The 16,241-nt window shown below is 39.8% G+C and overlaps 1 long non-coding RNA gene across 4 annotated transcripts in view; it reads left to right on the top strand.

Annotated features, from left to right (window-relative positions):
- LOC149864183 (uncharacterized) overlaps nt 1-16,241 on the top strand; it is a 113,963-nt gene that overhangs the window by 92,687 nt on the left and 5,035 nt on the right. The window contains exons 4-5 of one of the 4 annotated variants that reach the window (XR_016442543.1): nt 1,539-1,627; nt 5,745-16,158. This is a non-coding gene — a long non-coding RNA (uncharacterized LOC149864183). Of the gene's footprint in view, nt 1-1,538; nt 16,159-16,241 lie in introns of those variants that run through there. The other 3 variants (XR_016442542.1, XR_016442541.1, XR_016442540.1) reach the window with 3 other exon arrangements.

Raw genomic sequence — 16,241 nt, 5'->3', positions numbered from 1 at the left:
TGTAAAAAAAAAAAATCACAGATTACAAGCACTATTTGTGTTTGGGAGGAGCTTATTTAGTAGATTCTCCAATTTCAACAGTGCTAGTAGCATGAGAGTAGTAAAGACCATTGACCTCAGTTTAACAAATCAGGACTAAGAATACAGATATAGCTGTGTTTAGACTAGTGAAACACACAGCTTTTGCTCATTAAGCCAGTATAATAAATAACCAATATGTACTTATTATACATTACATCTTTAGGTCTATGCATGGCATAAGTGCTCTGAGAATTTTTACCCAGATTGTATTCATGTATTCACTTTGCTATCAAATTTTAACAAATTCTTTAAAAATAAAATTGAACTGGCAAATCATATTCAAAGCCTACACATTCACACCTACACAATTACATAAATTATTACTTTAAGATTCAAATATTTGATTAAACAGATATTATCACTAGTGCTCACATGTGCCCTTCTCCTAAATTAGCATGACTAAAATCAGCACTCTACCTCTCAGAAAGACTGAGTTGCAGACATGTAATTTTAGCCAATGGTTTAATTTTAACACCATGGTCAGACTTTGGACAGTGGATTTATTAAAAATAATAATCTTATTCAGTGGACATGAGCATAGTTTTCTTGGTCAGGAGTTTCAGGACAGAGAACAGCTAGTGCTGGATTCAGCAATTTTCAACTTTTGTTTTTGACATTGTGTGAGCATGCCATTTTTTTTTTCTTTTTCTTTGAGTCTCATAACTGGCTCTTCTACTTCAAAAAGGTTTCTTAATATGCTGGCATTTTCTTCAGTTTCATAATTAAGGGACTTTCATCATAAATAAATTTACATAGCTATAGCTGTGCCATCATGCAAAAAAAGGGGGGTGTATAGCTTGCAGCATTTATGTAGGATAATGTGTGTTGTATTTAACATGAATCAATTTTCCCTCCATGTTTGCAGCTGAAATGCAATGTTGCTTTGAGAAAAGCAACAGCTATGTAACCTCTCTTCTCCAAAGGAGGCAGTATTTCTGTTGAAGGAACAGTGCTCTCTTAGACATGCTGTTCTAACTGCACTGCACCAGGATATTATATTTTCATAGGTTTAAATCCTGATGTAAATATTATTATTGTCTATTTGAGTTGTATGCTTATCACCAGTTGTAGACTCCCACCCTGTAATTCCTTCACTGGGCTCTAAATATACCCCAAACTTCCATGAATTTCAATTCCAAATAGCAAAAGCAAAACACTGAAGACACCTTAGGTAAAAACTACAGAGTACATTAGGCTATGGTGTTGGCCTTTGTACAAGCAGCACCAAAATAAGTGCCTTCTGTTTTTGTTACAAAATGATTCTCTCTCTTGTGCTGTTGTCCATATAATCTTGCAAACATGTAGCCTGGAGTTTAATTTCAATAAAAGACTGGTTTGGACAGAAACATTCAATAAAACAGAGCTTATGTTGATAATGATCACCTGGATGTCATTCTTTTTACTGAAGTTGCAGCAGTGTCGATATTTAATTGGATTTTTTTTCTAATTTATTTCAGGTTGAGCTTCAAGATAATATGATGATGTTGCATTCAAGAGGGCTCTTTAGAAAAAGAAGGAAAAGTATGAACTATGAACAAGAAGAAAGGTAAAACTAATTAAAAAGCACACCAAAGCCCATAATTATCCTTTCCTTTTCTCAGATCAGACCAGAACCTAGACTGGTGTAAACTGACATGCCTTCATTGACGTCAGTGGAGCTGTTTCAGTTTATACTAGCCAAAGATCTAGTCCCAAATGCCTTTATGCCATTTTTAGAAACAGCCACTGGAATTCACTTGAGTGTCAAAATTAAAAATACATCCATGCACTGCATTTCTTTTCTGTCCCCAAGTGTATAAATGGAGGTTTGTTAACAGACTGTGGGAGATGGAATTACTGGAAGCAGCCAATAACTGCATCCAAGATATAGTTTGTGACATAAGTGAAACAAATGTGGTTTTGTCCTTTGCTTTTGGGCAAATGAATATTTGCATCCAAAAAAAAAAAAAAAGTAATAATCTTTCACTCCTAGAGTAACAATTTAACAAAGGAACACTAATCATTTAAAGATGTTGTAAGCCTCAGAACATTTATCACAGAATTACATTAATGTAATCAGCCAATCAACACAGAGGCTCTATTTTAATATCTCATTAAAGAGGTAATCTAGGAGTGAAATACTTAGAACTTGCAAGAAAGCCCCAAATTCCAGACCTACTTGCTCACCCAGATAATTTTCCTAAGAGTCTCACTGCTGGAATAGCAACAAGATTGATTAAAAAAATAAGATGGCTGTACAAAGCAGCCAGCATGGAGCCAGACCTATCTGACATCTATCATTTATTCTCCAATTGATGTGTGTGTGGGGGTGGGAGAAGAAAGGAAGGAAGGAGGTGGGCCAGTGAAAGAACAGAGTAACATTTCAAACTAGAGTTGTAGGCACTATTACCAGGTTGAGAAAAGGAAGACTGTATGTCTGTGTTCCACACAGAGAGGCTGTTAAACATGAGCAGTACTGAACAACAGCATCCAGTTGCTGATATTGGCCACAATAATGCAGGTAAATTGTTCCTCTTTTGATGTCAGATAAAAAGGTCCAAATATGAAAGCCTGGTAATTAGGAGCAAAGATGCAGCTTGCAGAGCAGAATAGTAACGGTCTGTGCAGCACAACACCCATATCTTCAATTTAGGTCAGTCCATCAAGAAAGGAAGAGAACTCGAGATGAGATGCTCTATTTCGCACAATTGCCCTCTGGAAGGACTGGCAAAGGCAGTCACTTAAATTAAGTACAGGTCATCAGACAAGATATCTAATCTATTCCTAAAACAGACATCTTCAGCAGCCCAAATCCCTGTGGCCTTTACAGTGACACAATGAAGTACTTCCTCATGAACTTCTGTCAATTCATGTTAGGTTCTTACTTTTTTAAAAGCTATATTTCATGTACACTATGACCCTATTGCTCATAGCAAGGAAAGTGCTTTGGTTTATTTATGACCTACTAACCTTAAATAAAAAAGCATACATCCAATCTGAATGTTCTCATAAGCCTGGAGATCCGAAATAAAACTTTAAATAAATCTGGCATTTGTACTGCAGCCAGCTCAGCCCAGTTGGGGAATTTAAAAAAAAAAAAAAAAAAATCAGAACCAGATGACAGAAGAGGAAAGCATTATTACTCTGTATAAACTGCAAGTGTTTGGCATCAGAAGTGCCTGGATTTGGTAAGAGTCTAGCTTCTAGCAATACAGCTAAATTGTAAAAAAAAGGACAGTTTTTCCATCTAAAACTGGAGATAGGAGAGTAGAATAAGAAGCCAACTGTATTTATTGAGATGGAATGTCACACAGCCACAGCACCTAATAGCTTCCCTCTTTCCCCCCCCAAGGTATCAGCCAGGCAAGACAGTGCACTGAAAGATAAAATGACAGGGAGAAGAAGAGAATGAGAACGCGTGAATAAGTACTGAAAGAAATGGAGTATAGAAAGGAAGCATACAATAGAGAGAATGTTAAACATGAGTGACCCTAAACCATGAAGTCTATTCATTTAGCTGGGACAATGTTGAACACATGCAGATAAATACAAAAGCCTATTGAGTCCAAGGGCCTGATTCTCCACTCAATTAGATGCGTGTAAATGAGGAGTAACTTCACTGAAATCAATAGTGCTCCATTTGGATAAAGCCAGGGGAATGCAAGCAGAGAATCAAGCCAAGTCTGTAGTCTGCTACTTGTGGATACACCACAGGTGCTCCACTGTATCACCAAACAAGTTCATTGCTGCATTTGCTTGAAATCTTGATACTTCAAAACTCCAAATGATAGATTCCCTAGGCAAGTGTGCTTCCTGTCTATAAAAAGTGCTCTAGGCCCATCGAGGAAAGAAAATCCAGGCTGTGCTCCTGCGATGTCTTCGTACATCAGCATGATTTATCGTTTTATCTAAAGCAGGGGATCCCAAACTGTAGTACACATATCCCTGGGGGGTATACAAGACATCTCTTGGGGTTTTGAGAAAGAAATTGTGTAATAGCAAATTTAATTTTCATTAAGCAATAAATTGGCATATAAGGGATTAAAATATATATAAAAAAAAAGTATGCTGGTAAGCATATGTGGGCACTTGGTAAATCTGGAGTAGGGTATGCAATAGGAAAATGTTTGGCAACCTCTAATCTAAAGAACAGCAAGCCATTGACTAGTAAATATAGGTAAGTGATATTGGAATAGAAATAAATGCCAGGATACGTAGGCAATCCATTTAAAAGAATAGTTATAACTTAGGGTCAATGCTATGGAGCAAAGCTTGCTAACAAAATTTATGCAAACAACATAAAAATTGTAGCATATCAAATATTATTGTCCTGAGTTCCCAGAATGCAAATAATGCAAAATAAGGTGTTTGAAGTGATTTTAAAAATAAAGGAGGTACACAGTAATCTGACAGATACCATGTCACCAGCATTTGGGGACAAGACTTCATCTACAATAATTCATACATACCCAGGAATTCTTCAATTACCTGGTAACTTCTCTTCTTCTGTTCAGCAAATATAGAAGCATCTTAGCATGAAGAATACTCAGTTGAACCTCTCAAAGGAATTCTCTCCTGTGGAACAACTCTGCTTGCTGCTACTATTAGTAGGCACAGTGTATTCCTGAAATATCAGCTTTTACCGTTTGTAGTCTCTCCCTTTCCCAAACCTTGCCCTTGGGGAAAAAATAGTTTTTTGCCATATTAAATTGCAATATTACATCTACTTTAGTTGGGCTTAAAAAACTTTTTTTTATTCTATCAAAAATGTAACTGAACTAAAAACCTTTAGAACAATGGCAGACGAGAGTTGTCTTATTGTGAGAGAGTCTTATCAGACTTTAAGGGTGATATCAAGTCCTTGAAATGAGAAAGACGTGGCCATCTCATAAATATTCCAGAAGGAATCTGGGGCATTCTAACCTAGAGATAAGTTCATTTATATCTCCCCAGAAAGTCAACATAACTAGAAGCAGCAAATAAAAAGTGTACATGTAAAGAAAATCTAAGAATTAATTTTCTCCAAATTAGTTTGATAGGATTTCATTTCACCTGCAATATCTTAAAGTGGTGATTTAAATACAGAAGTCAGCTGAAGTGGTGATTTAAAATTTACAAAGCCTATCCAAATTACAAAGCTAGTACAGAATCTATATGGATTCTGCACAGGCATTTAAAGAAATAGAATGCTCTTATTAAAGTAAAACATTGCACCTGTTTCACAGTAGAGCCTTTGGTATTCTAGCAATTTGCTAAGAGAATAAAGTTGCTCTTTTCCAAAAACATTGAAAAACAATACCATTTAAGACAAAGTTCAGTATTCAGCAAGTCTAAAAGATCTTATGGAATCATTGTAGCAGAAAAGGCCTTGTCGAGGTTGGAGATCTATTCACGTCATCACTGACACTCACAACTTATCCAGTTGTGTAGAGGTATAAGGTTGCATGTTTTGATCTGACATAAATTTAGCTTCATGTTAATTTCCATTTGGCTACCAACATAGGAAAACAAAACTTTTTTTCCATAGGCTCAAAGTCTAGATAACTGCCACTTCCCTACTGGAATAGGACGGGCAAGGGAGGGTGGTGGTTATTGGTGTTAGCAGGACAGGAAGGAGAACTTAAACCTCATAATCTGTACAATTAAAATCATTCTGTCAATTCTAATCTTTTCCCCCCTTTCAGACATTTAAGGATGCTGTCAAGTCAATGGAGTTCTGGTTTTAGTGGTTGCTTCAGTGAACATTCAACGCTGTCGGTGAGTTTGGAATTAAAGTGAAAACCATCGACCGTTGATTGTACCCTCCAGCTAACCATCATCCTCCTTGCTTCATGCTTTCAGGCCTTTCACCGAAGATAGCTATCAAACCAGCACACAAGGTTTCTTCCCCCTCTCCCCCACTCATTTGCAGAGCTTTACAAAAAAGGTCACAATCAACATTCATTGCTGTCGGTGGGTTTAACTATGCGGACAAGCTCACTGAACAATGAATGCAACTGTGGCCCCACTTTTTGCGATCGCAATCAAGAAAAACAACAGTTCAGAAAGCAACACTAAAAAAAGGTAGAAAATTTTTGTATGTATATCTTAAACTTCTCCGATCACAAGACTGTTGAATATTTTCAGGGTTTTTTTTATTTATTTTATTTATTTTTTTTGATTCAAAGGTTCAGTATGTAATCACCGTCTTCAAGAAGAACATCTTTTTTTTCTTGAGTTCATTACAACGTAAAGACTGATTGATCTGAACATATGTCCTATTTACTACAGATACAAAAGTGTTGGTATAGAATTTCTCTCTCGACTTCTGAGGAGTTTGTGTGTTGGAGGAGAGATGTTTAGAAACTCCTCTTTAAACTTAGGCAGTGTAACATTGCACAGAGGGGGAGATGGTTGTCCTAGCCAAGGCAAAATGAAAAAAAAAGGAATGGGATAAAATTAGTTATATGACAGAGCCCTAGTTCAAAGGATGCTGATAATATAGTATTCCAAGACAAGGAATAATTGATTTCTTTGTGAAGTTTATATTAAACACCTAATAAATATTCAAGACACAAGCCTTATTGGAGTTGTCCCTGTTCCAAGATAAGCCAGAACTAGGTAGCTGGCATTCCTTGTAAACAAGTGAACAAAAAAAATTAATAAACTTTAAGTCATTCTTTCAATTGGGGGATGAGTTGTGACTACTTTTGCCACATTGCTATTTCATGCTTCCAGGTATAAGAAAGGAAAAAAATATAAAAAGGAAAACGGAAGCAAACTTCTACCTCCTCTACCAGTGTGAGTTAGCACTAATTTCTAGAACCAACTGAACCACTAACAAAATTTAGGCAATTCTGTAGGCCAGATGCAGCTATTAGGTTTGATCTTTCCCTATTGTCGTATCAATAGTTTCTGTTTTCAACACTCATTTGGTAAAGACACATCATTATATCCATTTCTCCCTTATATGAACTCCATTGGTAAAGACTTCAGTACCTCAAAAAAAAAAAAAAAAAAAAAAAAAAAAAAAAAAATCGCACCTTCTTTCTTGCCCTAATGCTTACTCAATTCACCAATCTTAATTCTGACCTGGCTCTCAGCCCTGTAGCATCTGAATGTGGAGATCTCATCAATTTCACAGTACTGTAGTCATAAATTTACATTTTCTTCAAGAACTTGATATTCTTGATGTAATTTAAGAATGATAAAAATACATGACAGTTCTGACTTGGACCCCTTGCAAGACCAATGCATGCAAGACGAGAAACAGACCCATAAACAGTTATTCAGAAATCTAAGGGCATGTTCTCCTGAAAGGATGTGCCTTTTAATGAACACTAGTATTTTAGAATACTTATTTGTTTTTTTCCCCAATGACGACTGTGAAGAGCAGGTCTAGATGTGCTGTTGTTGAAAACAAATGGTTTGGTTGGGTTACTTTATTGGCACCTTTGCCGAATGTTTTTTTCTTTTTTGGCTGCTTCTTTTAAGTAATGCACACACCCGCTGACTATATTCCCTTGTATGTTCTGCAGTGATGGCACCCTGGAATTTCTACAGAATCACTTGCTGAGGTACTTAAACACGATCTTAATAAAAGATTGCATCCACAAAGCTGTCTTGTATCTGAAAGCTGAACCTTTCATACAAAGTTGCAGTTAGAGTCCTGGTGAATGTTGGTGTTAGAATTAGGTAATGACATGGGAGCAATGCATAACATGTTGGATTCTCCTGATACTATCACACCTCCTTAATATTAGATGTATTTATATTTTATTATATATTTATAACAGACATGATACTTATAAGATGACGACCCTGGAACTTGGCAACGCTACCACTTTATCTACATTGTGAACTTTTGCCAGCAGAACTGTGGTAGGCAGGGGTTTGAGGGATCACACCCTGTAGCAAACACAGTATTGGCAATAAAAAAGGGCTTCTGCCAGCAGAGCTGTTATTCAGGGCAGCTGGCATGTCTCTTGACAGCAAAAATCTCCTTCTGCCAAAATAGCTACATCCACACCAGGAGTTGGAACTGGAGTTTGCCGCAGGAAGCTGGTTTTGGACATACATATTTAAGAAAGCCTTTTTCCCCCATATCTGTGTTAACAGAGTTCTAATCTTTTTTGTTTTCTCCATTTATTGAATAACTACATTTATATTACTGTACTGTAGAAAGGCTTAAGTCAGGATTGTGTCAGGCACAGTACAGTCGCATGTGAAGACGCCAGCCCTATCAGACAGAATATTTACAACCTATAATGGACTTTATCAAGTAGTTTGTTTTAATACAATATTCTTCTCTGGACTTGGAGTTATTCCATGCTTCTGAATAATACAATTTTTCTGCCATAGCAGGCTCTGAACACACGTAGGTTGATCATGCATAAGTTTCCAGAGGCCACAGACCCATGCATATCATAGCACATAATGAAAGAGAGAAAAGAATAAGAATAGTCAAGAATCTTTACAGGTTTTTGCCACATGAATTACACTTTATATTTAATCTCTCCCTACGTCTGTATTTGGTGTGCGCAGATACTTCTGGAGCCATACAACTGTAGGTTTATTAAACTCCATCCTTAAGTTTACTGAAATATCTGTGGTTTTTTCCATGGCAAATGCTAGAAGTTACAAGACAAAAGTAAAAATAGTTTAGTAGCTTGCTCTGGATTTTAATGGTACCCACTGCAACTTCCATTAACATGCCTCCAATTGACATCATGCCTCTGCATCAAAGGAAAGATATTCGACCCTGTTTAATGCAGCATTTCTCCAGTTTGTCGGACTTCACCCAATACAGACCAAGAATTTCACCCAATATTTTTTTTAACAAGCCTGTAACTTGTTAACTGTGTAGCTATTGGCTCCACAGAAAGGCAGCTAGCTTTTAGACTAACAGAATCAGAGATGCATGTGCACATGCATCTCTGATTCAATTAGTCAATAAGGTGCACCTCTACCCTGCCTGATGCCCAACTTCAGACTAACATAACATAACTAAACTTCCTTTCTCTCCCTTCAAAAGTGTTACATTAAAGATACTCAGAGACTACAATCATGGCCTAATATCTCCAGGATTATATAATGGCTCCTTCACAACGATGTCTGACAACTCTTAGTAATTTCTCAAGATAAGTGGTCAGATATTGCTTCAGTAATGGGATGTGTGTGTGTGTAAAGAACAAATAGGTAAGCATGATTGAGTGCAATTTCTTCCCTCACCCTTAACCTTCACTTAACTTGGTATCCTTTTCCTGCCCCACTTTGCAATTTACCTAGCTTGTCATTTTGGGAGAATACAAAACAAATGCAAGAAAAATTTCACACAATATTCCAAATACCATCAAGACAAGGCCACCTTCTTAGTTTTACACAAAAAAAAAAATCACTGACCTTGTAGCCAACAACAGTATTTGTAGTGGCACTGCACTGTTAAACACATTTAAGTTTAAAACATCATCCTTGTATTTAGCCTTTTCCAGTGAGCTCTTCCCTAGCTTCTATCAGTTTATTTCATCTTAGTCAAATGCAATACCTTGCATTTATTGAATGTAAAACACTCTCTCCAAGATATAATTTCCACACAAAATTGAAATCTTAATGAAAGGTGGTTTTAAAAACTTGAAGGGTAGCAACAAGAATGTTAGCAAACATGAATATTAGCAGAAGCTTCTTACTACCCAAGAAATAGATTGTGTAAACTGCCCTTTATCACTATCCCTTTAAAAGACAAAATCAGGATGATCCAAGACAAATTAGGAAGTCTAAGTCTTCATCAGATACAAAGAAAGGCAAGTTCTCTCTTACATACAGAAATGACAGGACTATTTTTAGTGTGGGTATGTATACGAGAGGGACTGTATACACACCTAAAAGGTGTATGCATGCACACATATATGCATATTAAAATATGTACATGTTATGATTAGTAAAAGATATCGCAGGCATTAATGTAAACCTAATTTAAATAGTGGGCGTTTCCGAATTTCTGTTGTCAAAGTAAACCACCATACAGCATTTTTTTTTAAGTGTTGCCCATTGGAATTATCATTAACATTAAATCTGGAAGCCCACGCGGTATGACTATAGACTCCTGGTCCTCCAAACCTAATGGAGAGGAGCAGAGGGCTGTGTTAGGGAGACATTATTAATGATTAGGTGGCCCTGGAGGAGAGGGAGTACAACACACAAGATGTCTGCATGTGTGTCTGGTTTCACAGATACCACTTCCTGCTTTTCTTTTGGCCTACTTTTCTGCCCATATAGAAGAATGCGTTATAGCATACACCCACCTCCAAAGAGATCTAGCTATGAAAGAGACACGGCCGCAAACTCAGTATTTTATATCATAACATTAGGTTCAGCATAAATAGTAGCAAATTCTGGATGAGGTTTGAAACAGATTAGATTTTTTTTTTTTAGTCTGAAGTGGAAGCATTTGTGTAGCACAGCCTTGAAATACTGAGTTGCTTTCAGAGGAGTGACAGAAAATTATCTGTACAGCTACACAAGTCAAACCAAAAAATAGGGCCCTCCTTCTAGAGCTACATCTGACTTCATGGCAAAACTATTGAGACAGGTTAAGATCCAAAAATTGTTACCAACTCATTCCAGGGTGACCACCCTTCCCTAATTGGGCAGGACAGTCCTGGAATGGGAACCTCAAGTCCTGGTCCTGGGCTTTGTAAATCAGTGACAGCATTTGTCCTGGATTTGCAGAGTAATGCAGGGATCCATGAGAAGTGTCAGGTTTTGCTTTGCAGTCTGGCAGGTTCCAGCCTGCAAGGGGCTGCCAGGAGCAGGACACAGGGGGTGCCATGTGCATGTGTGCCCACACACACACACACACACACACACACACACAGCTGGGAATACAGCTGGGCAGTGTGCAGAACAGCTCCCTGCAGCCAAGTCTATGGAGGAGAAGGGGTATGGAGAAGATGGGGGCAGGGGGCAGCAGATTGAGGCATCAACATTGAGGGATGGAGTGGTGCAGGGACTGAGGGTGCTGAACAGTCAGAGCAGTGCATGGGGCCAGGGTGGGAAGCAGAACAGAGCCATGGGCAGCTTGTCCGGGGGAGGGAAGGTGGCTCTGGACTGCTGCATGCACACCCCAGTGGGCAATGGGGTGTTTGACCCATCCCAGATTTGTGTGCAGGGCAGAAGCAAGCTGCCCACTTCAGACCTGGGGCTCCCTGCCCTGTTACCTTTCCCTTGGGAGCCCTCTGCTGGTCACACTACACCTGCTCACCTGACAGCAACAGGGGCAGCAGTGGCACTGGTGGCATGAAGTCATCCTCCCAGCTGTTGCCAGGTGAGCAGGGGGAATGTGGCAAGCTCAGGGCTCTGGTGGGAAAGGCAGCAGGGCAGGGACCACTAAGTCTGCAGCAGGCAGTCCGCATCCACTCTCACCTGCTCAGCTTTGCTTCCAGCCATAATGGAGGAGGGGGCAGTGGCAATGCATAGGGGGTGCACATGCACCCTGAGAGCACTGGTGCACCCCCTGACAGGCCATCTTCCCCACTTAGGCAACAGGGTGGGGGGGGGGGGTAGGTGGGAACACTGGTGCCCATCCCTGAGAGTGCCAACCAGGGAGATACTGGGAGCACCAGGTGAAGCACCATGGCCACTTCCAGGAGCGCCATGATCAGCCACAAGGGACCCTCGTTGCTGGCTGGAGTGGGGCATGTGCCCCCCCCCCCGACTAAAGTGGCACCAGTCACCCATGGGAAGGGAAGAAGGGGGAGGAGAGGCAGGTATGTGTCCAGTGTTTCCAGTTTGAAAAAGTGGTCACCCTAACTCATTTCCACTAAAAGCCAATGAGATTAGCGATGAAGTCTCAATTTTTTTATTTGAAAGCTCACACACACACCACCATATATGTTCAATAAGGGTTTTTTTGTTGAGCTTCTTCCAATTTTATTCCACCAAATGTTGACCCCTTTTAATAATATCAAGATTCAGAATGAAATTTCTTCACAGAACTGTCATCAAGAAGTCAGGCGACCCAGGACTTAATGCTGAAATGTTGAGACCAATGGAATTCTTGCCGAAGACTTCAGAATAGGCAGAATTAGGCCTCTAAGCCATCAGGCAGAGAATGTGGACCCCAAATCCTCTCTTCTCTTAAATGCAAAAAGTACATGAATAATAAGATTAAAGCTTAAAAACATCCCTTAAGTTAGGTAAAGGTTTCTGTTTATTTAGTATAAATGACACTTAAATAAGCCTGCACATTGAAAAGACAAAAGCCATGAAGTTAAGATTATACTGAGATTACTTTCTCATGATTGTTGTTTATGTGGAACCCTGAAAGTTTTCTTATACTGCAAGACTGAAAATGAACCAGATTATGTGAACCCATCATGGTGCCAAAATTCTGTGCATTTCTTGCAAAGGATCCAAGAAAGCTGCAGAGATGTTCAGCTGAACATGCTACGACTGGGTTTGATGCTGACCGAAAGGACAATTTACGACCAAGAAATGAACTATCAGGGTACCTATGGGTAACAGCACGTTATCCCCAAGATAACTTAAATGTTTGCATGGTAACTGGCTGCACAAATCAGATATTTAGGGCTGAAACAGTTAAAATTGTTTCTCATAAGCCTTCTCTAGCACTGAAATGAAAAAGAAAAAAAACAAAAATATTATTTTGGTTATTATAAGTTGGGCCCAGGTAATTGCCCTCAGAAGTTATTGCCATCTGATCTTTAAAACACATTCTTAATTATCATATAGTATACCCAGTGCTTATTTTGTGGCAAATACAGCAGTAATGATCCACAGCAAGCCTAAAGCTCATATTGGTAAATTTACATTTAAATGTCATGCAAGAGCAGTGCATCAATGTCAATATACTGCTGGTTACCAAACTGACAGAGATGAGATTACCAAGTCCACTATCCTTTTCCTCCGGTGCTACACTATCCTTATCCTTCAGTGCTACAGAGCTGGCATTGAAGAACTTTAAGATGTTGTGGATAGAACATGCTATTTGGTTGTACAAGAAAAGTCTGGGGGGGAAGAATCAGTTACTTAAGTGACGAGAAGCAATTACAGCCTAAAGAGGCTTATCTTGAAGACTTTTCAGTTGTGCCCTTGTAATTATTAGGAAAAAAAAGACAGAGGTTTTCAATACAATGTGTCACCCAAGCAATCTGACAAATTTAAACCAGCTAAGATTTTGATCCCATATTGGTTACCTTCAATTCAATGAAGTTTAGGTAGTTTACACTGGCTAAGGATTTGGAAAACAATTATTTGGCACACATCCTTGTGTGTCTTGCAATATATTATGCCAAATTCAAGTTTTTTTCAGAAGGGGAGACTACTGAAAGCCACATGCACCCTGAAAAGACACATATTCCCACCTACAGGGACAAACATTTCTAGCATGAAATCTATCAAGAACTGAGGATGTTAGCAGTGTGGCACACTACACATGGATGCCGAGGTTGCATGTGCAAATGACAGTTTTGCAGATAAATAGTTTTAGAATACAACAGGAAACTATATATTGCAAGCATAACCTATACAGGCATATTAGGATAATGTAAGCCTATCTACTATAAGGAAGCCTTTTTATAGTTTTTCAAATATGTGGGTGAGAAGCACCAAGATCACAGAATACTTACCTCTGAAAATGGTTCCCATAAGCACACATAGTCAAGTGATGATTTCTTCCCCCCCTTCACTTCAAACACGAATTTTACATTTCCCATTATTAGTGCACAAAGCAAAGTGCTTGTATTAAAAATGTATTGCATTTGAACTATCACTAAGAAAAAAAGAAGTTATTAAACAGGTCATCCATCATCTGAAAGCCTTCCTAATACAGACCTCCTGCTACCTCACTTCTCTAACAACTGAGCCCTACAATTACTTCGGTGGGCTTTGGATCAAACCTTTACAAGGAAGGACTTCATTTCAATAAATGGATCAAAGTTCTTGTACTGGATATTGTTTTAAACAATATTTAATGTTTGCTATCAATAAGCACTACAATTTATGAAACAACCTAATAATTAACCACTGAATGAAAAACTTTAAAGGTCTGGCCCACATGGATGCTACAAACCTGATTTTTTCAGGTCATTTCACATGCTCCCATTATTTTAGTCTACAAAGTTGGCTCTTCCCCATCTTCTTTCACTATTTTCCACCATTGTAAAATCCTGCAGGCAGATAGGTTTATATAATAGAAAAAAAAAATATCACAGAAAATTAGGGTTTGAAGGGACCTCAGGAAGTAATCTAGTCCAGCCCCCTGCTCAAAGCAGGACCATCCCCAACTAGATCATCCCAGCCAAGGCTTTGTCTAGCCAGGTCTCCAAGGATAGAGATTCCACAACTCCTCTGGGTAACTTGATCTAGTGCTTTACTACCCTCCAAATCAAGAAATTTTTTCCTAATATCTAACCTAAACTTTCCTCGCTGCAACTTGAGACCATTGCTCCTTAGTCTGTCATTTGCCACCACTAAGAACAGTCTAGCTCCATCCTCTTTTGAACCACCTATCATGTAGTTGAAGGCTGCTATTAAATCCTCTCAGTCTCCCCTTCTCCATACTCAGCAAGTCCAATTCCCTCAGCCTCTCCTTATATGTCATGTGTCCAACCTTAACCCTCCACTGAGCTGTCTCCAATTTGTCCACATCCTTTCTGTAGTGGGAAGCCCAAAACTAGACAGTACTCCAGATGTGGCCTCACCAGTGCTGAGTAGAGGGGGCGGGGAAAAAAAATCACTTCCCTCAATCTGTTGTAGAGACTCCTACTAATGCAGTCCAGTATACCATTAGCCTTCTTCACACCAAAGGCACACTGCTAGCTCATATTTATCTTATTGTCCACCCCCAGGTCCTTTTCTGCAGAGCTGCTGCTTAGCCAGTCACTCACCAACCTGCACCTGCATGGAATTCTTCCATCAGAAGTGCAGGGCTCTGTGCCTTAATGAACCTTGCGAGATATATTTTGGTCCAGCCTTCCAATTTGTTGAGGTCTCTCTGAATCCTAGCTGTACTCCACCCACCTCGGTGTCACCTGCAAACTTGCTGAAGGTACACTCCATGGCATCGTCTGGGACACTGATGATATTGAACGAAGCTAGCCACAGGACTGACCCCAAAGGCACTCCACTTGACACCAGCTGCCAACTAGACAGAGCCATTGATTGCTACCCTCTGAACCCAAATATCCAGTCAGTTTTCTATCCACTTTACAGACCATTCATCCAACCCATACTTCCTTAGCTTGCTTGCAAGAATGTTGTGGGAGACCATATCAAACACCTTGCTAAAGTCAAGGTATATCTTGTTCACTGCTTTTCCCAAATTAAGAGCCAGTCATCTTATTACATAAGGCAGTTAAGTTGGTCAGGCATGACTTGCCCTTGGTGAATCCATACAGACTGTTCCTAATCACCTTTCCCAAGTGTTTAGAAGTGGATTCCTTGAAGACCTGCTCCATGATTTTTCTAGGGACTGAGGCAAGGCTGACCAGTCTAATTCCCTGGATCCTCTTTCTTCCTTTTCTCTAAGATCGGCACTATATTTTCCCTTTTCCAGTTGTCCAGGACCTCTCCTGACTGCCATGCATTTTCAAAAGATAATGGTTAGTGCCCCTGCAAATCACATCATCCAATTCCTTCAGCACCCTTAGGTGCATCACCCCATGGACTTGTTTCATAGTTTCATAGTAGCTAGAGTCAGAAGGGACCTAGGTAGATCATCTAGTCCGACCCCCTGCCTTGGCAGGAAAGAGCACCGGGGTCAGATGACCCCGGCAAGGTGCTCATCTAACTTCCTTTTAAAAATCCCCAGGCTAGGAGCCTGCACCACTTCCCCTGGAAGCTGGTTCCAGGCCCTAGCCGCCCTGACTGTGAAGTAGCGCCTCCTAATATCTAATCTAAACTTACCCTCCGCCAGCTTGTGACCGTTATTCCTGGTCACTCCTGGCAGCGCACGGGGGAACAGGGACTCCCCCAATACCTGCTGATCCCCCCTGACCAGTTTGTAGCAGGCCACAAGGTCCCCCCTTAACCTTCTCTTGTGGAGGCTAAACAGGTTCAGGTCCCGTAGCCTCTCCTCATAAGGCTTGCCCTGCTGACCCTTGATCATACGAGTGGCCCTCCTCTGAACTCTTTCCATATCGTCCACGTCCCTCTTGAAGTGTGGCGCCCAGAACTGGACGCAG

This window comes from Crocodylus siamensis, chromosome 5 (assembly GCF_052110815.1).
Source record: "Crocodylus siamensis isolate JL-2025a chromosome 5, ASM5211081v1, whole genome shotgun sequence".
NCBI lineage: Eukaryota > Metazoa > Chordata > Crocodylia > Crocodylidae > Crocodylus > Crocodylus siamensis.
The sequence above is the reverse complement of the archived record's forward strand: the minus strand, read 5'-3'. Positions and strand labels throughout refer to the sequence as shown.